This window comes from Haliotis asinina, chromosome 2, assembly GCF_037392515.1.
Source record: "Haliotis asinina isolate JCU_RB_2024 chromosome 2, JCU_Hal_asi_v2, whole genome shotgun sequence".
NCBI lineage: Eukaryota > Metazoa > Mollusca > Gastropoda > Lepetellida > Haliotidae > Haliotis > Haliotis asinina.
The window spans coordinates 85,151,154-85,168,138 of NC_090281.1; the positions used below are offsets into that span (position 1 = coordinate 85,151,154).

Consider the following 16,985-nt stretch of genomic DNA (forward strand, 5'->3'; position numbering starts at 1 on the left):
AATCAGAAATACCAATACCAGGGTCATAAATAGAGTTCAGTCAAGAATCGAACACAGCAACAACCGTAGCGTTCCGCCCTCTGTGCTACGCTAAGTGCCTGCTAGTGCATACTGTCATGTGTGGCAGAAATGCGAAAACATGCCTTTTCATCTTAACTTGATTAACACTCAGACATATCATCATCCTGCCTCCGACAATGGGGTTCCAACTGAGTTTTCGCCTCATGGAGACCGAGGCGCTACGCTTTTGGACGCCATAATGCCTTATTTTGTAACCCATCAGTAGCGTACTTTGATCATTCTATTTCTCGTGGGACTTACTCGTGGGAAACGATTGATTTTCAGTCCTTGTTCTGTGTTTTGTAGATTAGATTGACACTTGTTTCTTTTAAGTGAAGGGAGAGGACTATTCGCTCGTTTAAAGTCATCAATTTTGAAACAAGACCTATAACAGCCAGTACTCTGATTCGATCTTGTTCCGAGTCTGGAAGTGGTGTAAGACAAAGAGCAATTATGAGACGGTTCTTTTTAATGTCTTTCTTAGTGGCCCCAAGTCGGCTGATTCTGTTGAAGTTTGGTAGATGTAGACTTCTTGAATGAACACAATGTATATGAACTGGCTATTAAGTACAATGTCGTATTGGTCGAATATCACTCTGCAAAGTATTAACCTCGAGCTCATTGCGTCCAGTCTTGTCTAATTTAGTTCTTGTTCAGCGAGGACACAATATATGAAGTTTTCTGGTGTTCCTCGTCCTGATATTGCCGGATTATTGCTAAAAGCGGCTTTAAACTAAACTCACTCACTCACTCACTTGTTAGGAGAGTGTAATTTCCCTGATTTGAGTTGTTATTACTTATTATTGCGGTAGTTGTAATTGGGTCACAATATTTAAAGTTTTAGTGTTAGGTATTATGGGACACATTTCCTACAGAGAATTATTTAAGCGGCACGCGTCTGGGGCAGCACTTTCGAGTTACCTCCCTTTGAAAAACATATAAACACGAGTTCTGGAGCTTTATACGGTGTTGGCGATGGCAGTAAGTGCTCGAAAGTTCTTGAAACTATGACTGAATATGTATACAAAGGCTAGTTGACGTGCTGGGTCACGGTCCTACATTCACTGGAGTATACATCATCGTCAACAAATTCGTCAACGCTTGATCTTCATAGCCGCCGTCAGACCGCTCGCTGTGTTACATTCTGCATAACTGTTTCTCTCTCGCACGAAGACCTTGGTGAGTTTGCTATATATTTTGTGACCCATTGCCTTAGATTTTGTCTCATCTGTATTGTATATGAAATCGGTATTGTGAAATTGACTTGTGCTCTCTCTTTGCTAAATAATACAAAATTTGAATGTTTTAGACTTGTCTTTGTTCTGTTTTGCTGGTTCTCAGGGGATTTCTTACCTCTTTTGTCAGGGCAAATTTTTACCTGTAACACACTCAATTTTTCTGTGGGAGCGTTGAAACACAAATCCCATGCTTTTTATGTCTGTGTCTGTCGTTAATCCTGTTTTCAGAACTGTTTGCCTTTCTGGATGATTTATCAATGGTACATTATAACATGCTACTTGCCCGACTGTGAACATGCCGTTTTGCCTAATATTTCTATGGCCTGATTATGCTAGGCACTTTCGAGTTATCATTGCCGAAATATTCGTTTCGGCCATAGTGTTTGATGATATGCATTTAAAATAGGTTACTCCCATCAGCTTTCACCAGTGAATAATTGATATTTTATACCAAACATGAAGGTCAGTAAGACGATGATGCAGCTAATACCGCACCAACCCAGACAGTGACGACACCAGGTATTCCGGTGAACGTACCTTGACAAATGCATGGCCTGTGTCACAAACACACCCAGAGGCAAGTCAAGTGTTATTAGAAAAATGCAGGACACATGGTGCTCACAGAAATAGGGAACTGCGTCAGGCATCATATCGGACAGGTGCCTCAAGTACTCAACACGCGCATGGGGCAAACACAAGAGTCTGTTTTTCGATACATGAACACTTCTTAGGGATGCATTGGCCATAATTTCGATCCCTGACGCCTCAATTATAGACTGATCAAAGCATTTGACAGGAAACCATGAACAAAACCTGAATCTGTATACCCACAGTTTGAAATAGGGGTTGTGTCAAGTTTGATTATCCTTAGTGTCAGCAGTTACAATAATTGAAAAGACAGTGCCAGGTAAACAGTGTTGTGACCAGGAAATCTGAAAAACATAGTGCTAGCGTGAATGTTGTTTAATCAATGATAGCTTGTGCAGGGTTATTCTTCGTTACTTTCCAGACACTTGATTGGTTTCTTGTAAGATGTGCGACTGACACTGATAGTATCACCGAGTACATAAGGTCCAAAGCCTGGTCACCGCTGTCTGTAGTACTGGTGCTATAGGTTAATACCAATAAGTAGTAGCGATGTGTTGTCACGCCTGTATGCACATGAAAACTGTATTTGACTTTTTAATACTGTATTAAAGCAAGGACTCAACAAAACCCTGCAGATCCAAAATACAACCATTGTAACTGCATTGTATATCAAACACATTGTCATGGGATAACGGGTTTTGCTTATTTCAGTATAAGTCGCCATCAAACATGGATGTAAACTTTATTTTTTCTTTCAGTACATATCTACTCGTATTTTGATATTCTTGCTGGAATATCGCTAAATGTGTTGGTTTCTCGAGTCTTTGTAGGACTGATTTGTTTTGGCTTTCAAAAGACTAATAATGTATTGTTTAGAATCAAAGAAATGTCATTTATGTGAAAGTTCGCAAAACATTAAAAAAAACCTATTTTTCTGTTTGGGGAGTGTTTGTGTAACAAGTGCCATTATCAATAATTAATTCCTATTATAATTATGTACAAGTGACCAGCATCCAGATGTATAGGTGAACATACATCGTAAAACTATACAGCGTAAAACCCACTCACTCCAACAAGTTCGAATGATGTAACCATTTGCTGGGACTGCTAATTCGCCCGAACGTAATCCCCCTTTAAGAGAGGATAGGACACTGACCGTTTTCAGATCTAAATGGAAACTGACATAAATTTCTTCCCGACAGGTAACCGGGACGTCACTCCACTTCAGTGTTGAATTATCTTTGTTGTCTACTTCAGAAGTTTAAAGAGTTCACACCTGCAATATAATTGAGAGTCTTATCTGATGAGCGATGAGCTGATGTTGACCTTGACCTTAGATATTACGACGTGAACACTATGTATAGGCGTTATATCCCCAAGAGTATATTGAACGATCACTTAAATTTATTTCCTCCCCAGAGCTAAGGAGAAAATGGGTACCAGCTATAACTTGAAAATTATGATCACGTAATATTAAAGATGCTGAATGTAAACATAATGTCACAAACGACGAAAATCGAAATACCTAGTATATTTTCAGAAGAGACGAGTCCAGTCTGTATGATGATATGCTATGAAACATTAATGATAAAATTCCAGGAGCCTCATTAATTCTGATTGTATCCTGCATTCCCTTCGGAGACGTCTATTCTGACGACTTCCAAACCCCTCCATCCCACTCCCCCACACTTCGGGGTGATAACAGACATGTGCCGCCCTTGCCTGGTGCACAATGAATGACGTTTTGCACATTCCTGACATCTAAGCATTCCATCTTTCTCTGTGTTGTCAGGAATGCGACGGGCCGTAGGGGAAGGGATCATATTTGTCATCCCGTCAAGGACAGAAGTAGACTGGGTTCAGTCTGTAATACGTAATTTACAATGTGCAGGAGAGAGAGAGAGAGAGAGAGAGAGAGGCCATGCGGACGTATGTGAGTGAGAGAGAGTGTGCCCTGCTGTCAATTAAGGTCGAGGTTCAGTTGGGTACAGTCTTATCGTGCGTGTTTGGTATGTGGTACCAGATTGAACACTGTCTATTATACAAATGTTGTTTGTGTACCTAAAAGGAGAGTTTATGTAGTATGATTTGATGTCAGGGACGAGGCAAGACTGGGTACTGTCTGCAATACGTATGTTGCATATGAAAGGGGTTATGTATGAGTTCATGTCAAGTCAAGGAGGAGGCTAGACTGGGAACTGTCTATAATACACATGCAATATACAAGTGGGTTATAGATGTCCTCCCCTCACTGCTAGCCGCTTTGTACAGGCTGTTAGTGTGTAATACGTGACACCTGTCTGATATGTCCGATGTGATAAATGCGGTTCACAGCTAGGCACTACTGACCCAGGTCGGAAACAATGGCGGGTCATTTCCTTGACTCCATCCCATGTGAAGGCACACTCCTCACATTCACTTTGTATAACACAGCCAGTCACAGACACAGGCACCAATTCTCCTCACACTGAATGTGATGTACATGTAGTGAACTTGAATTTACATGTAAGTCTCAACTCGTCATTCCGCGTGTCCACTTAGCTACTCTGTACTGAAGGAAGGTCATGCTTCCTGTGATGTTGATTCACACTCCATCGCATATTATATGTCCATTACATAGGTTTGTGGATATGCGCTGAGCCAAGCGCTCCTCTGTCCAATACAACCGTATGGGACAGACAATCCACTCTGTCATCACACCAACTTTCCGGTCACTGATATCCCACTTTATTCAACGAACACACATTCCTGTTTATACCACTCAAAGTTATTCGAAAGACCGGATAAGAGATTAAAGTATCTATAAGCAAGGTCAAGTAACATATTCTAAACTTTCCTAACAGACTGAAATAGTACATATTTGAGCTCTATTCCCATATTATTATTTCTAAATGCATATAACGAGCATAGATAACATAATGTTTTTAAGCAAGACCTCATTTGAGGATGCACTACTATGTCACAGAGCGTTGGGGCATAGCCCTGTGGTTAAAGCGTTTTGCTTGTCACACTTAAGATCCGGGTTCGACTTCAAACACGGGTACAGTGTGTGAAGCCATTTCTGGTGTCGCCCGTTGTGATATTGCTGGTTGAAGCATTTCGGTTGAAAACACTTTCGAATGATTTCCGGTTGCCATCCACTACATGATATGGGGCAGGGTGGATCAACACTATGCAAACGGACACAATCAAATCTACCCTTACTCACCCCAATACAGCTGAACCCTTTCCCTAGATTCAAGTGCCCTGAATATTGGGTAAGACTTGTGGATCGTGCTCAGATCGATGTTGCCTATGGCCCCGACCTGTTTGTACCAGTGCTACAATACAGTTAGTGCAGACAGACGTACAAGTGTCCATTGCGCTCCTACTCTGCTCTGTGCAGTGGATTAACTTCTCACTGTCGGGACGTCTGCCCACAGAGGAAGTGTTGAAGGGACTTTATGAACGGGCACCTGCTTCAGACAGAGTTTGGTTTGTCAATGCATGTCCTGCGCTATAACGCTTATCGCCTGGAGGGAGATTTGTTTGAACCACGAGGAGTGTAGGAACGTGACTATCTGTAGGGAAGGAAGTCCTCGATTCTCCACCTAAAACAGTGTACGGGCCATTGTGTACATGTGTGTTTAAGTCAAGAGTGTTGTCACAGGCGCCGTTCCTTCTCGCTGGATATAGGATTTACTTTACTGCCCATATAGGTGAGCATGTTTATATCCGTGACTTTTTAGTCGCCCTGTTCTTGATGAGTTCTTGTTTGCAGTTGATTCATTTCTAATGGTGGTCCTTAATATGTAACGTCCAGCAATGTAACAAACAAGGGAGATGTTGGTTTGTTAGAGGACTCCGTCTGTAGCGTGATTGCACTTGTGTTACAATCTGACACCGTGGGCGTGTGTGTTTAATGTTGAAAATAACGCTGGGGGCCGCGTTCACCAATAATAACTCATCACGACACTTCTGAAGCTCGTTAAATAGGACTGGCTGAGTCAGTTACGCTATTAACAGAAACAAAATGTGGATATGTATCATTGCAAGTAAATCATCGAAAAATCGGCATTTGATAATGAAGTGATGCTGAAAATTGGTTTACTCCGCTGTCAACGGTTTTATAACTGTAGCTCGGCAAACCAATGGATCAAATCAGACATGGGTCACAACGACCTCTTGAACTGTTTGGAAGGGTTGATTTGTGGCATGTGAAAGTGATAAGGGTGGATGGTGTCAGTGACAACAGTCAATGGGCATATAAAGAGGGTGGAGAGCGGATGGTGCACCTAACGATGGTGAGTAACTAGAGCGGAGGGGTGAATATGCAAATAGCGAGGGTGGAGTACTCTTGATGATGAAAATCGGGGAGTGTCGAATATTCACATGACGAGTGTGGCCAGTTGACAAAATGGCCTCAATAACCAACCCAGATCAATACTGAATAAATTGCCACGCAAGACATGAATGGGGCGGTATCGACGGTTTATGAAGTTGGGCCAGGGTGTGGATTGGTGGGGTGGGGAGCAGTGTTTAGGTATGCACTACCTGTATCAAAGCGACCGACCCGCGTCGTCTCTTGTCCATAAAGACGTACACTGACTAGGTCTGGTTGCAAGGAGTAGGGTGGTGACGGAGGGTCAGTGTGTCGTCGGGTGGGGTGGTAGGTGGATGTCATCTGAGTTTTAAAATGACCACTCAAATTATCTTACACTGCAATGTAGGCCACGCTGGGAGCTGGTAACGGACAGCGGATATGTTGCAATACAATAACGGTGGGAAAACGTTCTGTGGGGGGAAAACAGACTAAGTTGACATATGATAAAGGCCTTGAAGGACGTTATCTAAAAATTGTGATGTACGATCGCTCACGTGACCACTTACATCATTGTGTAAACAAGCATAATTACTCTGCAGTCGCCCATTCATGTTTTCATAACACTGGCTACAGGATGCAGCCTAGACGTGCACAAGTCTCAAGGAAAATACTTGTTTAAATCATTATTCTTTCATTCACAAATAGTGAGAATAACTTATCTCCATAAAAGGAATAGATACTTTATACCTATTTGCCTCAGGATTAACTGATTCCGTTGTTAGGATATCATCTCCCACTGCTTAATTATTCGAGCTATCGTAGATTCGGTTTTACGGAGGGACCAGGCTTGTCCATGTGCGACATAAAGGTGCTTGAATGTATGAAAAGTTCAAATCTCGGTCTCTATGTGTTTCGTAAGAGTGTATGCAGTTGAAGCTGTCTAAACCGGCATCTGTCCAATCTGGAATGTTGTCATCAGTGGTATAAAATCTTGTACATTTGTCTCCAGCTCTAAAATCCGGCACGTTTTCCAAACTGGATTAATTTCAATTCAGTTCATATAATGTGGTCGTGGTCAAGCATTACGGACATCGGTCATATGACGTGCGGATACATGCGATATTTGTATAGTATGCAGTGAATGAATTTGCTTTCTCATCATCAGGTTATTTCTCAGTTCGGAGGCATATCCTTGAATCGGGTGGTCATGCTTGCTGACCTGGCTGACACATGTCATCGTATCCTAGATGCGTAAATCGATGCTGTTGATCCCTGGATTGTCTGGCCCAACTCGATTATTTACAGACCGCCGCCATATTGCTGGAATATCACCGAGTGACCAACCAATCCTCGGAGTCAACAGCGACCTAGATATTGTATATCGTTTTGATGACGTGGGCGGTTGAGTTGACAATCACCCCCTACATCCTTTTCGCCATGTTAAGGGTTTGGCTGAGGGATTATCAGCTCTATATATCTACCTGATGACACGTGTGTTCATACCACGTGTACAGCACAGGTACAAACTGAACTGATGACCCGGCGTTCACATACACGCTGTCAGTCTTGACGACCACTGATCGATGGGACTGGCCTCAGGGATGTACAGCATTCGAAGGACACTCCAAGTACCCTCTACTCACAACATTTTAATGTGAGCATCGCCCTTTCATCAGTCTTTAGTTCACAGACGGGCAGATACATGCCGACTGTATTACTGGAACATATCCACTGACATATTAACGCTGCCATATGTGGAGCGAGGGAGTAGTTTACTTGCTCTAAGCAACGCCTAACTTTACAAAAAAACTCACACATGAACATTCTTATTGTGACATCACAGTCATATCCCAGTTACATCACAGAGTGACCGCTTAATATGGAATTAAAGTCCAAAGTAATGATGTGAGTTTAATTTTACGCCCCATTCAGTAATATTCCAGCTACATGTATATGGCGGCAATCTGTGAATAATCGAGTGGATCAGACAATCCAGCGATCAACATCATGAGCACCAATCTGTGCAAATGAGATACGATGACATGTGTCAACCAAGTCAGCGAACCTGACTGCCCTATCCCATAATTCGCCACCTACGACAAGCATGTGTTTCTGAAGATGAGTTCTAAAGGGTCTCAGACTAATAAAGGTATTACACTTTTATCACTTCGATGGATGTGCATGGTGCTGACAAACCAAGATACTGACTCGGGGCAGACCGAGATTCGAACCCACAATCATAGTTTTCTGGCGTGTCTAACTCACGTTCAAGAGGGTTGATTGTTCTGTGGGATTGCCCACGCTTCGGTTGCTTCATGGGTTCACAGGCTCGTCTGAGAATCTCACATCGACCCACCATTTTTCACAGTGTGTTCATTTGTCGAGAGTAATTGCTCAGTCGAGCAATGACCACGGACCAAGCCACTGTCTGATTGCCGTTGCAGTATAATCGGCCACCTCTCTTTTTTTCCCCCTAAACTATAATGATGAATTTTCACTATATCTCCAGTGGAATCAGTGTTTTGTCTACAGCGAGTTCACGTCGATTTCTAATGGGATCGTATTTCCAGGATCGTCTCAAACCAGCACGGAAAGTACCGATGTATCATCGTCAGTGTCTCCGGAGAGAATGCACCGTTCTTCGTCGTATTTCGGCTGTTTCCGAGCCAGGCATAAATCACACGACACGACATTTGGTACTTAATGAATGTACGTTCGTTTCATGCCCTGATGCCAATATATGCTGTGTGATAGAGGTTTATTGTCGGTGTAAGGAATCTTGATCCCTTAAGGGCACCGTAAAGGGATTTATATTTCAGGAAAGTTGAAACTAAAACAAATGTCAAAAAAAAGCCGCGAGTCTATGCACATGCAAACTGTATCGCAAATGGGGTTGCGCAGCATAAGAATATGACAAATCTTCTTATATGAAGTTCAAAAGTTGGCATCGTACTTCCCTCGCCTCGGATTGAAAAATATTTTTATGTCAAAATGAAATATCGCCACCATCAACGGAACACTCCCATTTCCTCACTAGGTTGTGCTCTCAGATTTTCTACCCCATCTTTAATAATTACTCACGTGAAATATGTTTTATTCAACCTTTTAAACGCCACTCCTGGTATTCAGATCTTTCTTCGCCTCCATTACCCCTGTCAGCTTCCGGTTGAATGGAGTGACAGAACAAGAATAAGCAGAAATTAAAAAGAAATACCATATTGCCTAATTTTATCATGAACCTGTTGGGGTTTGTTTGTCTTCACTGTCGTCGTAACATTTAGTCTACTTAAAAACACTTCTGGCGTAATGGTCGAATGAAGCAAGGAAGGTAACTGTAAGTATTCCATATGGAATAATACCCTCCTGTTCCTTCACTCCGTTGGAACAGGAAGCTTGAAGTGGTATTGAGGCTAAAAACGGTCCGATACACCACGAGTTGCGTTTAAGATGTTGAATAAAAATATTTCACGTGAGTAATTGTTTAACATGGGGTTGGAAATGTGAGAGCACAACCCGGTGAAGAAATGGATGTATGCCTTTGATGGTGGCGATATTTTATTTTGACATGACAAATAACCGAAGCGAGGAAAGTACGTTGCCAACCTTTGCTCGCGTGTAAGAAGACTGGTCATTTTCTCTATGCTGCGCAACCCATTTGCGCTACAGTTTACCCGAGGTCTCTGCTGTTCAAAATAACAAAACTATATTTCAAATTATCCTCATGATAATGATCATCGGCATCATCAACAACAACATTACCAACGCAGTTATAATCATTATCTTCTTCCTTCCCAGAACTGTATCCATGGTAACATTAGCATCAGTGGACTAACACTATGAGACCGCCAAAAACACTTAAATACAATAATGCACTTTGTACCACCCGCCTCATGTTTATTCTTATTATCATTTTGATAATGTTGATCATTTTTAAGTTTACGCCGCGTGTGTTGATTGGCAAAGTAATTCTACACACTAGTATTCGAGACTAGTGTATCCTTCGCAACACATCGCAGAAATTTGAGTGTCCTTAATCAACTTGGCATTTATATCTGAACTGATAAATCGTAGCTGTAGTAATTATATCCGTCTACGTCAGTGATAAATAATCCTAACAGTATAACGACTTACCAGTGTTATGTACATGTGTATGTCGAGTGCAACTCCTCACCAATCGTTTTTATATCGCCGCCTGTTTCTCCAAGCGTAACATCGTCCATTATACAGGATAATGCCTATTCAATTAGCATTATATAAATGGATCTATCTATCACTGTAGTGACGTCACACTTTCATTTTCCAATGCCCAACCTAGCACAGAATTTGTTTCGCTCGTGTAGGTGTGTTGTTTCACGGCTTTAACGTCTTGTCATTCGAATCCACCCCTGTCCAAGTCTTGTCTTTCTGGGACAACCTGAATGTGAACTAGTGCCCCTTCGGATAGATTTCATATTGGTATTTAAACACCAGAACGTCTTCAAACGAGAAGATAACTAATTCCACAGTTTCTGCTTAGTCCCATAGTAATAATCGTTACAGTAACACCCGCATATTGCTCTTTGAAAGAATTATAACTCTTTGATATGCAAACAACTATACTTAATTTCCATGTTGAAAAAAAATATCTCTTACTCTCAGCCGTTTGTCTACTGTGTAAAATTTATGTTTCTGATTATGATAGAAAATGAGTTTTGTAGAGTCTACTCTTGAAGGTAGGTTTCTTTTCTATTTTAATTTGTTGACGTGAAATTAGAATATTTTTATTTACAGCCGTAATAATATCAATAAACTAACTCATCTGTCAGGAAAAAAGCGATCAAAACTGTACCTTTAGCATATTACATTCATGCCTCATAAACCAAGCAGTACCAATATCTGAGCATCTGTAAGTATACCGATGACTTTACGCCGTAATATATATTATTGCTTTTAAAACCTTTAGGTAGGAATAACTGACAGGAGGCATATTTCCTTGATAAGTGGTTTAGCAACAACTAGGTTTTAATATTTATGAGGGGAAATGTTTTAGATTATATTTTTCCACCATCCTGCATTAAAGTATCAAAAAAATGCCAGTGGAGGGAAAGCTTCAATATCTTCAGTTTCTCTGAGGAATATTAATCTTTGGATCTGTCGTTATCTGTTATGTTCTGAAACAACGATTACTTGTTTGCTGTGGCTTGTGAGACCAAGGTCTTTGACCACTTTTTTAAACTCTTGTTAACGCGATATTTCATGCACTGTTCTACCCAATCTCGTCACATTTAGTGACTGTAAACATTGGGTAATTACACAGACACCAGTCGATGTGGGTGACCTTCACCCTATCTTCATGGTCACAATCACTCTTTGACCACTTTTCAAACTTATGTAAACGCGACATCGATATCCCTCAAAATGTTGCACCCAGTGTCTTCAATTATGTTGAGAGCGTAGACATCAATCATTTTACGGCTTTGACCTTAATTCAAGGTCAAATGACACTTTTCAAAATCTCACCCACCTCAATGCCTAGACCAGTTATATCACGTGACTAATAGATTCAACAATGTACTACGTTATTCTTTCATGAGTGAAGGTTTTATTGTCCTTGAAGATTAGACATATTTTACACTCACCTCTTTTGAATATAATACATAGTTAAGATATTGAAAAACTCTAAATTTTAGCCTCCGAGCTGAAATATATATGTCCATTTCTCATGAATTTATGTTAGAAACAAAATGGGTATCAGGATAGGGTAGGGCAGAGGTTAAAAAATCCCGACGCCCGGGACAACTCACTTTTCATTTCGGGCAATCAAATGATGACATCGTACCTATCCATGGGCTACCTGATAATTTCCGCTTACGGTTTCAAACTGCAAATATACTTCGATTTCTTTCCATATCTGCTCAAAATGTAACTATTAAATTTCGCAATGGTAATAAAGCAGGGTTATCTTTTTCGCTGTTTATCACTTTTCGATAAACAGTCCAGTAAACATTAATATCAAATACCATGTTTATTTACTCTTTCATAATTTCTTCATCATGATTATGTCTTAAAAATCAGGGTTTAGGGTAATGAGGGGTAGGGTACCCGGGTAGAAACTTTGGACATCGTCCCAGCCATAATGCACCCTGAAACAGGCTTCACACATTGTGCCGATGTGGGGAATCGAACTGGGGTCTCCGGTGTGACAAACGAACGCCTTTACCACAAGGCTACCCCACCGCCCCCTTTAACTTACTTAACAAGCCATAGGTACATCTTAATCAGCAATCGATATGTCATAGCAATGATCGTTAAAAGAGTTACTTCTTGTTGTCTTGCCGAACGCTCGACAGTAGGATTACTGGGTCAGTATATTGTCTCATTGCGGTATCACAGTACCCGTGGCATGGCATATCAACGGAAAATCACTAGTGTAATACCAGCATTTGTTGTGCATGCTATGACCTTGAACGTCAACAGCACCTCACCCCCATGCGCTTACTTATCCTCACACCACACGTTTTTTCACTCACTCACTCACTCACTCACTCACTCATCACCTCCACCATCCATTCACCAGAGCTAGTCTTATTGCTGAAACCTCTGAACAGGTACGATTAATACATGTTCATTCGAGTCGATCTCACCCTTGCATGCGTGGAATAATGCTTAAAGTTGCCGAAAACGTTTACCTATTCGTCAGTTCGTCACAATGAAGGATTCACAATGCTTGCTGACTTCAAACTCAACAGCAACACAACCAAGCTTCCAGACCAATAGGCACGCTGGGGTAGCCCAGTGGTTAAGGCGTTCGCTCGTCACGCGGAATACCCGTGTTCGATTTCCCACATGAAGTTAATGTGTTCAGCCCATTTCTCGTGATTTGGCTGGAATATTGCTAAAAGTGGCGTGAAACCATGTTCACTCACTTCAGAGCAGTAGTTCCTTAATATACAAGATACGCCTGTGCACAGTACGCCGCATGGGATACCATCAGTTTCCTGCCAAAGTGTAGATCAAAGACAGATCAGGAACATATTCAAACATCCTAGTGACAAACCACCACCCCCACCCCACCCCCACCCCCACCCCAATGCATATTAATATTAAAGAACGTTCGTGAAGGAATGGCCATTTTCATCATCGTCTCGTTGACCTCTGTGAAACCTCCCGACAGCCTTGAGCGATTGGGTCAGTCAGGTCATCAGCCTGTTCTGAATACTACTGTTGCCCAGTCAATACAGTTACTCAACCAACAATCTCCCGGAAGACTTATCTTCATTTACGTAGGTAATGGTAGTTCAACAAGAGTTAATTCTTGATAGACTGAGGTACTGCTAATACTCAGTCGTTCGATTTGCGCGCAAACCCGGTCGAAAAAATAACCTGGAAGGCAAGAACCATCAACTCAAACCCGCAGTATTTAATTTCTGGTTCCAGTTCTAAAATTATTCATTACCGTTATTCAAAATTTTATTGATCTTGGAAACACTGGCATGGACATACCAGTGTGGTTCGGGCAGAACCTTGTACACCATCATCACAGTTGAATCTCTTCCTGAGCAGCGGTAGTATACTGCATAAAACTGTCGTCTCCAGTGATGCGCCGAACGCAAGCCTCTAATGAGAAATCTATCCCTCGTCTGCCCTGCCTTGTCAGTGAGAACTGTCAGATAGTTTTAACATTGAGGAATCCTTGGGAGGTGGAGGAAATTTCAGACTTTAACTTCATCTAGCAGGTAGCTGACATGGAGTTTATGGAGGCTAAATGGCAAAGTGTGTTTTGAAGTTTACAGAACAGAATTTGTAAATTGATAGAAGCGTTAATATAGTTTCTTCAAAGTGTTCGATTGCAGGGAACATGTACAACAATAGACGCCTATTGGGGACATGTCTCCAACCTTTTGTGCCTGCCATGAAATTAACGTTCCTGTTTGTGAGTGAGTATGGTTTAATGCCGCTGCAAGCATTATTACAGCATTACCATGATTGAGAACACCCAAAATGGCTACCCATATGAGGAATCGAACCCGAGCCTTCGGCGTGACTGGCAAACGTATTAACCACTGGGCCACACAACGTCCTTTAGACCATACCTTGGTTAGTTATTAAGAAAACTCGTGTACAACTAAGACATTTCTATTCATTCTGTGACGAGAAAAACAGCTCGTATGTGACGTTTATTGCATGGTGACACACTGGTCATTCGGTTGCCAAATTCCTGTCTGGTTCCCCTACTCAGATTCGGTCTAATTATTAGCCTCCATCCACTCGTTCAATTTCATGAATAATGTTTTGTTGTTCATCCGACCCGTGAAGGTCCCGGAGTAGAATAAGCCTTCAGCAATCCATGCTTGCCATAAAAGGCGACTCAGCTTGTCGTAAGTTGATAACAAACGGGATCGGGTGGTCAGGCTCGCTGACTTGGTTTACACATGTCATCGGTTCCCACTTACGCAGATCGATGCTCATGTTGTTGATCACTGCATTGTCTGGTCCAGACTCGATTATTTACAGAGCGCCGTCATATAGCTGGCGGCGTAAAACTAAAACTCACTCACTGTTGTTCATCCCGAGTCATCCCACTGAGGCCACCAATGACCCACAAATCTATGCAGTGTTGCGACACGTTGCAACGCAAGGATCTTATGATTGTAGGTTCGAGTTCCGGTTCGTCCGCATGATATATGTTCTTGATTTGGTGTCTGGGTCTGTGGGTAAGGCAGTAGTGGTGAACGGCTGTGAATTAATCACTTCGACTTTTCCCCAACAAGTTCCCATGCAATCGTAAAAGAACCCAGATAGGTACAATGTGTGAAGCCCATTGTTGGTTCTTCCGACGTGATATTGCTGGAATATTGCTAAAAGCGGTGTAAAACCATACTCACTCACTCATTTTCAGCTGAGAAAATGCCCCTGCTCATGTTGAAACGTTATCGTGTATTAAGAAATCAGCGCTCACAAGTCATAACCATTAACAAATATTGTTTTTGTTTCAAGTGTTGCTTTTGGGCCGTATTTTATGTAAAGAATTCATAAGACAGAAAAAAAACTATTATTGTATACATTCTACCTAATCACCGTAGGGCTGTATATTTATAAAACCAACATTATCTTAACGAATGTGAACATTAGGATTATTTTTTACAAGTATCATTTTACTGACATGTTTTATCCAGTACCACTTCTCAAATTATATTTTAAATCGGAGCCCTGTCAGTACCAAATGTTTTCAAATTTTATACAACCCCCTTGACTTTGCTTGAGTACTCTTGGCCTGTAAGTAGTCGTATAAAATGAAGCAAACTTTATCTTCATCGGGTCAACAAGGGTTAACTCCCTTAGACCATAAATCAATACCGCAATGTGATTACGCTCAGGACGGACCTTTTAGCACTGATTTATACGTCGATGTTGTTAACTTCGGACTGAAAGGAAAAGTTTCAGGAAACACATTAATGAATTAGGTACATAGCAGGGGATCAGTAAAGGTCTTGTGTTATAGATACATGTAGTGGTATTGACAGGGGGAGTTCCACAGAAGGCGAACGCTGTGTTCTAACCAAGGACGAATGACTTACTCTATCACATTGTCAGCGAAGATTCTTTTTTTCTTTTCACTTCGTGTAATGAACAAGTATTTTCTACGTCTTCTGTTGACGCCCAAAATGAAGAAATAGATGACTTGATTACATTTGTCCTTTGTCTTTTTATTCAAATCTATCAACAAATATAGAAAACACCTCAACTTTCTGCTCTAGTTAATTTTCAAATGTGGCATTTGAATTTTATAAATATTTTTCATGATGACTTTGAGTAATCATCTGTTATCATTATATATAAAAGCTTTCAGTCATACTTGGACCATTTGAAAATCAAAACAAATCATAAAAAATTCACCTTGAATTTTAAACCACGAGCGCTGGCCATTAACAACTGCAAAACAATATTGGTCCGGGTCACTAACGATATTTAGTCGTGTCTGGTCACATAATATCGTATATTCGAGACAGAAACTCGATTAAAAAGGTAGATCGATTATAATCAAGGATAGGTTCCGATAACATGTTTCTTTGTTGTTTAACATCGCACTCAGCAATATTCCAGCCATATGGTTGCGGTCTGTAAACGTGACTGGACCAGACAATCCAGTGACATCATGAGTCAGATTGCTACAGATTTTTACGTAGCTGATACATAAAATTTCATGGCCCCAATATACAGATAGAATACTGCTTAACCATATCTCATAAAAAATAGGCGATAAAATACGACTTAACGTTACAATACGTGATAGCCAAACTGTTAAAGAGTGCGATCGTTACGCCGACGCAACAACGCACGAAGCCTTCTTTGCTTCCTCTTGTGAAGGGTTTCCCGTGTGAAGGATCAATGCGTCAAATGTACTCTGGCAGTATCGTGAGATAATATTTATTGTAGGCCTCGTTCAAAGGGAATCCAATCGAAATGTAATTCTCATCTGTAGATTGTCCTTTAAACAAACTGCTTTTGTTACCTTAGTGGAAGATACGATCTGATTTTATGATGAAGTTTGCCAGGCGATCACATTCGCCTTGTTAATTGTTTAAACTCCTTACGGAATCAGCAGCATATCGTAGACGATCATGAAAAGTGCACTGTTATTTGTATCGTCTAATTAAAGTATTTTGCAGATATAGTTATTATAATGTTCTGTTTGTATATTAAATTTGTGTAAATTTATCGTCTTTTCACTTTTCTGGTGCATATCTTTGTAGTAACGTGTAGACGTGAAGATCAGGTTTAGAACTGGTCTGTAGCAAGCCATTCTTGTCGTAAGA

The 16,985-nt window shown here is 41.1% G+C and overlaps 1 protein-coding gene across 3 annotated transcripts in view; it reads left to right on the plus strand.

The window, feature by feature from the left end:
- LOC137274478 (inverted formin-2-like) overlaps nt 1–16,985 on the plus strand; it is a 103,314-nt gene that overhangs the window by 27,888 nt on the left and 58,441 nt on the right. The window contains exon 1 of one of the 3 annotated variants that reach the window (XM_067807684.1): nt 5,225–5,584. The exons of the other annotated variants lie outside the window; for them this stretch is intronic. The gene's annotated coding sequence lies outside the window, so the exon portion shown is untranslated. Of the gene's footprint in view, nt 1–5,224; nt 5,585–16,985 lie in introns of those variants that run through there. 3 annotated transcript variants of the gene reach the window in all.